This window comes from Fukomys damarensis, unplaced genomic scaffold, assembly GCF_012274545.1.
Source record: "Fukomys damarensis isolate Sample0158 unplaced genomic scaffold, DMR_v1.0_HiC HiC_scaffold_34, whole genome shotgun sequence".
Lineage (NCBI taxonomy): Eukaryota > Metazoa > Chordata > Mammalia > Rodentia > Bathyergidae > Fukomys > Fukomys damarensis.
In genome coordinates, this window is record NW_022900946.1 from 167,401 (window position 1) to 178,987 (window position 11,587).

Genomic DNA, 11,587 nt, shown 5'->3' on the forward strand with positions numbered 1-11,587 from the left:
GTGAGTATAATGGGGAATGTGTGTTGAGAATAGTACCCAGGACTTGCACATGCTAAGCTTGTGCTACCACTGAATTCAGCCCAGCCCCCAAGGCTAATATAATATTTGCAAGAGTCTAGAATGAATTTACCGCAAGCAAGCTGAAGGCTGGTCTTTGGGAAGTTGGCACCCTTCTTCTGTATACAGTTATTGCTGCAGAATGAATGGCCAGGGTTCAGAGATCATGGTCATCACGTGGAGGTGAAACTAGGGCCTGGAACAGATACCAGGGGAATGACTGAGTAATACACACAATTTTGAAAATCTCAGTCTGGCCCAATTCCAGCAAGCCAACATCACTGTCAGCTTCAGCTGCCAAGGCCCCAACATGGAAAGAAAGATATGGTTTAATTTCATGTTTAAAAAACACTTTTCCCCCAGTACCTGTTACTTAATGCTGCAACCGTGCCACAGAAAAGCCCCATGGTTCCTTTACCTTACGGGCCTTTAGAAAAGACTCAGCCAGTTGCAGCAAGAAATGGCCCCATCTCGTTTATCCTAAGAGAATTAAGACAAACATTATTTCATAATTTCTGTGGGTCAGGCATTTGGGCTCAGCTTAGCTGGGTGCCTCTGGCTGCATTCAATATGTCAACCAAGACAATTCTGTCAAGGTTCAACTGGAAGCTGTTACCAGGTCAACCCTGGCTGTTGACGAGAGACATTCTTTGCTTTGTGGGCCTCTCCTTATAGCACTTCGCAAACCTAGGAGCTGGCCTCTCAACAAGCAATTGAGAGAGTAAGAGCACCTGAGTGGAAGCTACAGTCCTATAGGCAAACATTGCAAGTAACATTTCTTCTACATTCTCTTGGCTAAAGGAAGTCACTAAATCTAGTCCATACTCATGAGGGGCGGGGTGTCTTTTCTCCTTTTTAATGATGTCCTTTGGAACATAGAAAGTTTCGGTTTTGATGGAGACCAGTTTATGCCCACTTTTTTTGCTAGCACTTTTGGTGACCTGTCTAAGAAAATATTGTTTAATCTAAAGTCATGATGATTCTAAGTGTTTTATAGTTTTAGTTCTCATATTCACTCGTATGTCTACTTCCTACATAATATGTAATCATTTAAGAGATTAGAATATATCAGGAGTACAGAAACAATTGCTTTTTGTTGATTTTGTATACTGCAATTTTGCAGGATGTATTAGCTTTAGTAGGTTTTCTTGTGGGTTCTTTAGGATTTTCCATGTGTGCAATAATTTCACCTATGAATAGAGATTGTTTTCCTTTTCCCATATGGATGCTTTTGATTTTTCTTTTCTAGCTGCTCTAGCTAGAACTTTAAGTGCAAGACTGAATAGAAGTGGCAAAGCTGGTAGGTTTTTTTTTTTCCTTGTTAATCTTAGAGACAAAGTTTTCATTCTTCACCATTAAGTATATTAGTTATGGGTTTTTCATAGATACCCTTTACCAGAGTAAATGAGTTTTCTTCTATTTCTGTTTTGTTAAGTATTTTTTAATCATTAAAAAGGTGATGGAATGTGTCAAATGCTTTTTCTATGCTTGTCATTTATTGAAGTAATAGTACATTAGTTGGTTTTTATAGGTTGGACTAACTTTACACTCCTGGGATAAATCCCACTTGGTTATAGTGTATAACCCTTTTAATACATTTCTGAAATAATGGGTCAGAAAAGAAAAGGAAAGAATTAGACAGTTTCTAGAATTAAATGATAGTGCTAGTGATAGTGATAGTATCACAACTTATGAGAAATAATGGAAACAGTCCTAACTGAAATTTATAACTGTGAATGTCCACATCAGGAAAACAGAATGAGCCCAAATAAATAACGTAACAGTATGCCTCAAGGACCTAGCAAAAACAAGAACAATTCAAATCCAAGCTAGTACAAGAAAGGAAATTATAAAGATCATAGCAGAAATTAATGATATTCAGACCCCCCAAAAAGATAAAAAAGGATCAGTGACTCAAAGAGCTGTTTCTTTGAAAAAATAAAGCAAATGGACAAACCCTTAGCCAGTTTTACCCCCCAGTAAAAAGCAATTCAGTACATTAAAAATGAAAAAGGTGAAATCACAATGGACACTGCTGAAATCCAGAAGATTATCAGTAACTACTTTTGAGATCCTGTACTTTGAAAATTGGAGAATTCAAAAGAAATGCATAAATTCCTGGATACGTAGGAATTACCAAAACTGAACCAGGAAGAGTTTTTTTTAAAATCCAGACTAATCCAAAAACAGGCAAGAAATTGAAGAAGGCAAAGAGGGGAAAGACTACCAGCTAAGAAAATCCCAAGTTCCAATGGATTCACTACTGAATTCTACAAAGAACTTTGGAGAAGGACTAACATCATTACTCCTCAATTTTTTGGTGTGGGGCGTTGAGAACAGGGTCTCATTATGTAGTTGAGACTGACCTGGAACTTACTGTGTAGCCTAGGCTGGTCTCAAACTCAACAGCAATCCTCCTGCCTCAGAATCCCAAGTGCTGGGATTACAGGCATGGCCACCACGTCTGGCAAAGCATTTGTTTTGTTTTCTTTTGAGTATCAGGGATCAAACTCAGGACCTTGCACTTACAAGGCAGGTGGCAGAACCACTGAGCTAAATCCCTGGCCTTTGGTATAATTTTTAGTCATTCTGAGCTGGGCATGGTGGCGCACACCTGTAATCCCAGCACTTGGGAGGCTGAGGCAGGAGGATTGCTGTGAGTTTGAGACCAGCCTGGGCTACATAGTAAGTTCCAGGTTGGTCTCAAGTACGTAGTTGAGACCCTGTCTCAAAAAAAAAAAAAATTTTTTTTTTAGTCATTCTTTTGGGTACAAAGGGGTACCTACTGTTGAAATTTGCATTTCCCTGATAACTGATTATAGTGCATCCCTTTTGTACGATCACTTCTAGGAAAGGAAGGAGGGTGGGTGGAGGAATTTCTACTACTTCAACCTTGCATGTCAAAAAGAATGAAAACTGGTACCACTGATGAACATAAAATTAGGAGTCAGTTTTTTTTAATAAGGATATTAAATTTGAAGTAATGATAAGGCATTAAGGGGAAAAATACTGCGTGGCAGCATGAGTTGCAAGCTTGGAATGCAGGTGGGAGGTCAGGACCTGAGATAAGGGCCAGATATCAATAGAGCTATGAGGTAAAACACAAATAGAAGCAGCGCAGGGAGACAACCAAGAGCTAAGCCTTGGGGTGAGCTCAGAGTAGCCAGAAGTCTCTGCTCCACAGTCCTCATTTCCAGTTCATGGAAAATCCATACTGGTAGAATTAATACACCTGAAAATAGATTTGAACTAGCATACTTACGTATACGCCACTGGAATATTCACTAGATCTATTTGTAATTTGGTTGTTGAGCTTTTAAATTAAAAATTTATGTATACTCTTTTTAAAGTTAGGTTTTTCTACTGTGTTGTTTTTTGTTTGTTTGTTTGTTTGTTTTTGGTACTGGGGATTGAACTTGGGTCCTTTGCTTGCAAGGCAGGCAGCAGAACCACTGAGCTAAATCCCTGGCCCTGCATTATGATTTTTGACAAATTATTTATTTTCCTACCCTTAGTAGCTCCCTTCTAATAATCACCTTAACCAATGGAACAATAATGTTTTCTGAAGTTGACTCTTTTTTGATGATTTATGTTTGGATAGTTCATCTAATTTGAATTATCCTTCCTTACTACACTTTCATTCAAATTTAACACAATCACGATGGGGCCACATAATTCATATGTCTCACTGCCAGGCAGTTTAAACCGTTGGTGGTACATGCATGACTTTCCCATCGGGTGGCTTTTTATTAATTTTATTAGTAAAAATACAAAGTAACTAGATCTGTTTATACCACCAGTGGTACAAGCCACCCAATGAGGAAGACCTGCATATACCACTGGTAGTTCAAGCTGGCAGAATGTGTTAAGATGACAATGTCTCAGGCCACTAAAAATCATGGTTAATATTTTAAAATAAATCTTACCATTAAGAAGATGGTAATCATGGCCATGGATGTAGCTCAGCATCACAGCGCCTGCCTGACAAGTGTGAGGTCCTGAGTTTAACCTCTGGTACCAATAAAAAAAAAAAAAAAAGAGTAATCAATAGATTTACATTTTTTTCATTGTAAAATTTTTTTAAATTAATTAATTAATTAATTTATTTTTGGTGGTACCAGGGATCGAACTCACATCCTTGTGCTTGCAAGGCAGGCAGTGGAACCACTGAGCTAAATTCCCAGCTTTAAAATTTTTATTTTAGATGTAACATGAGGTAAACTTCCAGCCTATTTAATTATTTATATTTTGAGACAGGATCTTGCTGGGCAAAATCTCCTTTGCAGTTTTCCTATAAAACTGCCTTTTGTAATTTATTCTCTCTCCCTCTCTGCAGAGGCTTATGATGCAAGAATCTGAAATTTCCATTTTCTTCCACAGAAAATAGAAACAGTAATGAGGGCAAGCCTTCAAGAGGAAGCCCTCCACCATAGAGAACATCAAGCTGTGATGGAGGAAAAGAACTCCCATCCTTCTAGATGTCAGATGTGCTGTTTGTCTCCCAAATATCAAAGAATGAGTTTGGAGGATAAAAGCGGTTAAGTGTAGGGAAGGTTTACTCAGAGAAAGCTCCTTAGAGACAGGAGGGGTCCTGAAAGTGGGTTGCCACAGAGGTCCTTTCTCCAAGAATATTTTGTATAGCAAAGTCACAATGTAGGTCAAATTTTAAACAACCAATAGGATCACAAATATAGTCTTTCAGCTGATACTGATCCGATAAGGAAATGGTGCACATAGCAAAGGAATATGGCTAGCATCAATAGCTTAACTAACTTCTCATGTAGGAAAAACAAAGGCATTCTAGGAAAGGTGTAGGAAGTGTTCATATGTTCTGGTCATCCACCCGGGCATCTGATGTCTATCTGGAATTAGTGGCCCAGTGGTACCAGTTACAGTATAACCTCGAGTTGTAGTTAATCTCTAGGGAGGCTTGTAGGCCTGGCCCTCTTCAAATGTACCACCAGCCACAATTCTGATGTGTTTTTATCTTTTGCACTGACTCACCTATTAATTTCTAACTTAGCTGTCTATAATAAAGGGATATGCCCAGGAACAGTATTAACTATTTGTAGACTCAAAAGAATTTAAAAAAACACTTTCAGGTGGCATTACACAGAATCATAAAGTAGGAAAAAATCTCAGGACAACCTGTCAAGGATTGGGAGCTGGAACTACTCAGAGACTGTGAACTCACTGGCTACAGGTATCCTGGGCCTGGTGAGAGACTCTGAAGCTGCCTTAATTGTGACAGGAGTTCTGGCAGTTACTCCCTGACCTGTCATGTCAAAGTCATGCAGTGGGATGTCTTACTCCTGTCTTAACTGTGAAAAACATTTCACCCAAGTTCCAACCTGCTCTAGCACCAGCATTTTACCAGTGGGATATGCCCTAAGTGTGGGGCCTATGGGAAAGATTTTTCTCAGAGTGCATCCCTCACATGGAAAAGGATTTACTTATTACGGATTTACATTTATTGAGGGTGGAAAATAAATATACTCTGCAGAGTGAGGTTGGGCTTCTGATAAACTTCACAGCAACCACAAGGTTAATGCTGGTGGTCGGGGGGTCTGTTGTATCTCACATTCCTTGGCCTGATGTCAGATCTAAACTGTCCTATCCAAGGCCAGCTTAGTTTCATGCCATATGTAAATGAAAAATTGAACATAGTGCTTTTTGATTGGTCCCTCCTACAAGGTCTGGGACTTGAATAGTCACCTTGGATTCCCGTTCTTCACTGTGCTCTGGGTCTTCTATGATTGATGAGTCACACCCACTTGCTCAACTGGTTTGCCCCACCCCAATTTCTGTTATCTCACAACTGTGGATATAGTTTTAGCCAGAAGAGGTCCCTCACCCAGTCTCTGGGCTGCATACATGGGAGGAGCTTATGGATATAGGCAATGTGGAGAGAGCTTCAGCCTCCAAGGTCAGCTGCCATGTTGCTTGACACAAGTCCCATCCGTCACTTCAGGGCTCTGGCCATAGCAGCCCTCCCTTTACTGCAGCTCTCTGGAAGCCCTGGGTCCTTCTTTCATTTCCAGAATCCCTTCCTTTATCCTTCCCCTCAGCCACCATGCCAATTCTGCCTCTCACTATCACCAAACAGGGTCCTAAGATGTTCTTAAACCCACCCTTCTGGTAGAATTAAGTTACAGTTTTATTGACTCCCATAGTGGAAAAAATAATTTTAGGGGTGCATCATTAAGAGGCATAAAGGGACTTACTAGGCAGAAATCTTAAACCACACACTCAAAGAAATAAAGTGCAGGCCAGGGAGAGGGAGGGAGAGAGAAAGGGAGAGGTGCATTGTGATCTGGAACTGAATATATTTATAAGGGTCCTGGGGTGTCTCTGACTGTCAGCTAACCCATCTGGCAGGCAATGTTAAAGTGCATGTGTTTGAAGGTAAAATGTGCTGCCCACTACTACTAATACTGTTGCTAACTTGAGGATGGAGGTCTATGAGAGGAAGCAGTTTATAGGTAAGAAAAGATGATCGATTCACAGGTGAAAAATGCCAATTTGCATGTGGAAAGGAATTGCCCAGGATTATTGTCTTTGAAGAAGAGGAAAAAGTTTAACATGGGCTTGTGTCCCAAAGCTGTAGTTTTTCTTAAAAATACAATTTTAAAATTCCAATTTTGTCTTTTTATCTATCTTTATTTCTTCGGTCCTACCTCATCACCCTACTCAGTCTCCCACCTCCAGTCATGCCCATCATTTCCCATATTCCTCACTTCATCCTTTCATCCATTATTCATCAGCCCTTCCTCCTCCTCCACTCTCTACCTCAAGAACTCATAGTGGTCCAGATTGCAAGTTCACCCTCCATGGAGAACCAGAAGCATCCATGGCTGGCAAGTTTACCTGTCTGCATGTGTGAAGAGGTTCTCAACCAAGCTCCTCCGATATCAGTGCACCCAAAAGGTGATCAGCCGTGTGCCTGATCTGAGGGTACGAAGCACCCTACCCAGAGCTCCTGATATAACTAGAAGAAAGCCATACCTGGGTTTCAATCAGGAATCTCCCTATCAACCACCAGCTCCTCCCCTCAGGGAAACGGCTGTGGGAGAACTGGAGGTCCGGATTGCAAGAGTGCTTCTGGGAGGCTCAGAAGTAGACAGGTTGCCTCACACCACTCACCCGGCAGCACAGGAGGCTGGAGTGATGGGGCCCAGAAGCTACTGGAGCGTACGCCTGGTGAAGTGGTTTAAGCACAGGATGCTCTCGATAAGCACAAGGACTCAACATACAGAGCAGCCCTACTGTTGGGACCACTGTTGGCATGGCTTTGAAAGAAGCATCAAGCTCCTTCCCACCATGAAACACACCCTGGAGAGAAGCCCTCCCAGTGCTTCCAAGTGCGAAGGGCTTCAACCACAAATCTAATCTTGCCAGACACCAGGGAATCTGTGGTGCAGTCCTAGGTGAGACTCCTCATAGCTTCACAGGTATATCTGTGCATCGGCATACATTTCCTCCCTCTGCCCATACTTGCTTGTGTGTGTGTGGTACTGGGGATTGACCCCAGGGTGGTGTTTACATTGAGCTATAACCCCCCCTTTTTGAAACAAAGTTTTAAGTTGCTGAGTTACCCAAGCTTAGTCCAAACTTGTAATTCTCCTGCCTCAGCCTCCCAGAGTGCTGGGATTACCAGTGTGTGCCATCATGACTGGCTCCATATTCCCTTCTTAAGTCTTTTACTATTAACTTTTCCTAGGAGTGCTGGTGCAGTTCTGAAGGTCAAAGAAGTCACTCCAAATTTTGGAGCTTTGGGGGTCTACAGATAACACTGGGTTTCAACCAGTGATTAAATCTGAGGTAACAGCATTTGTTAGCGTCCTATAGAGGGCAGGTGAAGGAAGGTTGTTCTGGCTAAGTGTGAAAGCTTTACATTTGGGAAATAATAATGGCAAAACACACACTCCTGGATTAAGGAAAATAAAAGTGAGAGAATATGATTAAAAAGAAACCTCTAGTACTCTATAATACCAGGCTTCTCATTAGTACAGCTGCTGTCAATCTCAGGGTCACCTGTCATCTTGTCAAAGTTTGAGAAGATAAAGGATGACCCACAGGACTGCTCAACACTTGAAATGAGCTTCGGATCAGTTCTCAGCTGAAGTCCACCTGGGCACTTTTCATGAAGGCCAGGCTATCAGAGTGAGCCAGCACTCTTGCCCCACCCTGTTCAAATACCCTGTTCTCGGGCTTGATAACTGGATCCAGTGAAAATCTGTATTGGAATCCGGAGCACCAGCCTTCCTCCACCTGCAGCCTGAGGAATTCTGAGCCTTCAGCAATCTCCAGAAGCCTCCGGGCACCGCTGCCCCGCTTCGCCCCCTACCTGGATGCAGCTGTTTGTGAGGCGGATCTGTCCTTCACCAGCCTCTGACTATACTTCCCGACCCACCTGAAGTTCCACAGAGGCCTCGAGGATCCTGCCCCTCTGCCAGGGAATGACCATTCGGCCATTAGCAACAAGTTGACAAATTTAACTCACATAAAGGCCTTCAGGTGTCTCTTCAATAATCAACATTTACTAATTGCCAAATACTGGTTTATAAAATATCTGAAACTAATAAGTCACCATTGTAGGGTCCCTTTTATACTAGCTGGCCTAGTGGATGAAACATGTAGGATGTTAGATATAAGTTTTACATGGGAGTCGCCACTTCAACTCTGTCTTTGGTTAAAAGCAGCCTTGTCTTGGGTCCTACCAGTAAAATGTTAGGAGAATGTAAAATGACTCTTGCTGCCTCTAACAGCAGTCTTCTTTGTTTAGTTCAAAATTAACAGACACCAGAGGCATGGGCCATGAAGTGGGACATCTGGCCTCATCCCTAACCCTGAATACCCCCTTCCTGTGCACTAGAATAGATAGCTAGAGGAATCTTAAGGTAAACTCCCTAACTACGAGGCATTGTTACATCTGGATTAAAGTTAATTGTCTGGTTACTGTAATTTGTACCTGAGTAATGTGAGTTGAGGAAATGAAATGTAACCACCTGAATGATATAACTGTAAAACCTATAAAAGAGAAAGCTGCAACCCAGTAGGTGGTCAATCACTGGCACTGCCTTTCTGAGTGATTCGACCTTTTGTTGACAAAATAAACTTTTTATTATTTTACTTCCATTCAGCTCATCTCCATGTGCATGTCACTTGCCAATTCCTTCTGCAACAAGAGAATAAAAATAATATGTTAAGTACATGTACCTACTCTCTAAGATGAATATAAACATTATGTGCTGCAAATGTATACTAATAAAGAAAAAATGCACCATCCTCACTTTCCTTTTATAAAGTTCATATTAGGGGCCAGGGATTTAGCTCAGCGATTTGGTGGCCTGCCTTGCAAGCACAAGGACCCGAGTTCAAGCCCCGGTACCAAAAAAACAAAATTAAATTTTAAAAAAAAGTTCATATTAGGTACATTACCCTTTGATGAAAGCTAGAAGTACCCTGTTACAGTATAGTTTCTCAAAGGCATTTCTAAAAGGTTAATCAACATGGTTCAAGCATTAATTGAATACCTATTTCAGAACAACTACTTCACATCAGGTTTTTTGCTGGATGCTTTGTATGCATAAGTGAATAAGACCCTGCCTGGTCTTGTATATTTCCTGCTTCTGTGCCAAATTCATGCAGGGCTGCCTAGGCCTTCTATCTCCTTGAAATAGATCTTTCAGGTTGAAACTTCCAGAGACCCCATAGACAGATTCCAGCATCCACTGCCCAGTAAATGACAGGCCTGAGAAAAAAATACACTGAGAGCCAGAACTAAGAGAAAGTGGGGTGCCAGGACAACCAATGCCAGTGCAACCAACAAAAGCGCTGGCCAGTCCCAGGCACTGACTTTTATTGGCAATCAATTGGGGAGAGGTGACATGTGGTTTCTATGGAAATTAATGTAAACAAGGCTCAGAAAGGACAAAAGCATTCTCAAATTAGGAACAGAATAGATAAAATACATGATCGTAATTAGAACATTGTCCCTTCTAGTTTAAAGGTGTCAGCTGTGGAAACAGAATTTGGGTTTGAGTTACCCTGACCTCAGCATGTAGGCTTTGGCCAGACTCGCTTCTCTAAACAGCCAATCGTGGGATGAACTCTTCACAAACTCCTTTGGGCATCATCAGTATTAGAGTCTTCTGCAGAAGACATTTGTCAGGTTTGCGGCTGCCAGGAATCTTCTGAATACTATTCCTCTATCTGGGGATTTCTCCCCACAATATAACTCCTGCCTCAAGACAAAAGACAACTCAATGTCCAGCCTTTCTGAGAACAGAGCACAAGCAGTGACTTAGGTACGGCCGAGTGACACAGCTATGGAATTCCCGGATTGAGAGGAGGGCAACCCAAGGAAACGCACTTCAGGAAATGTTCGTTCCCAAGTCACAGTAAGTGTGGGGAACCTAGCTTCCCAGGCAGCATTCATGAAGGCCTGGGGACCCAGGATCCAGTGGTGTAACCATGGCAGCATCTCGTGCAGATGACCCACAGAATGGCTTGTTTCGGCCTGTGTAGACTGTAAGCCTCTCTAGCTGTCCCAGAGGTATCATGAACTACCAAAGATTCCCAACTGCTTACCTTTTAAAATCAGTGGAAGTGAGTTCTGTTCTTTGCAAAGAAACACATACTGAACCACGATTTGCTAAAAATAAAAACTGAACTAGAGTTTTGGCACACTTGTTACTTATAGTTTTAAAAATTAAGGTACATATTATTTAGCTTTAAAAAAACAGATTAAAATCACTTCATTCGTTCTATAAAGGCCTACCTACCATGTGCCAGCCACTGGAAACAGACTATGAAATAAAATTACTCCCTGCAACTATAATAAATAACACGTTGTACTTTAAATGTGCCCCTCGAAGGAATCCGACCACTGCCACCGATCAGAGACCCCTCTCCCGCCTCCCCCACCCAGCACAGGGACACAGCGGACTCCTGTCAGACCTGCCCAGGACAGCAGCCCTACTCCCCGCGTCCCCAAGCCTCGGCCTGGTCCGCGTCACCCCTGTGCTCTCCCAGTCCTTGTTCTTGAGCTATAGCCCCTCTCCTGAATCCCACTGTCCGCCACCCTGCAGAAGACCCCTTGGCCTGCAGGAGAGCGGCCGGTCTGGTCTCCAGTGCCACAGCCGTCCCTCTTGGGTCTGTTCTGCAGTAACCCTACTCCGTGGAGCTCCTACCTCTGTTCTTTCCCTTTTTCCTAACACCATGCCAAAATAAGACACCAGTGCAGTTGTCTGGAGAGGATCTCCGGCCAGCCAGACCCCATTTTAAATATAGAAGACCCCTAAAAATAGCCATCCGTGTTCTGGGCTCCACGGGTGATTGGCTGAAAAGGAGGGAGGAGAACGGAGGCTCAGGGAAGGAGAGGCAAGGACAGCGCCATTCCCGGCTCGTCGCGCAGCGATGGCTCTGCCTCTGAGGGTCCTGAGGAGGGGCTTCGCCAGCGCAGCCAAGGGAGACCACGGAGGAGCAGGAGGTGAGTGTCTGCCGCTCTCCCCACCGGTCCGCGCCC

General features: G+C 42.7%; 1 pseudogene; it reads right to left on the reverse strand.

Moving 5' to 3' along the window:
* Positions 1–8,353: 8,353 nt before the first annotated feature.
* LOC117284145 lies at positions 8,354–8,524 on the reverse strand (annotated as a pseudogene).
* Between the last annotated feature and the right edge of the window lie 3,063 nt (positions 8,525–11,587).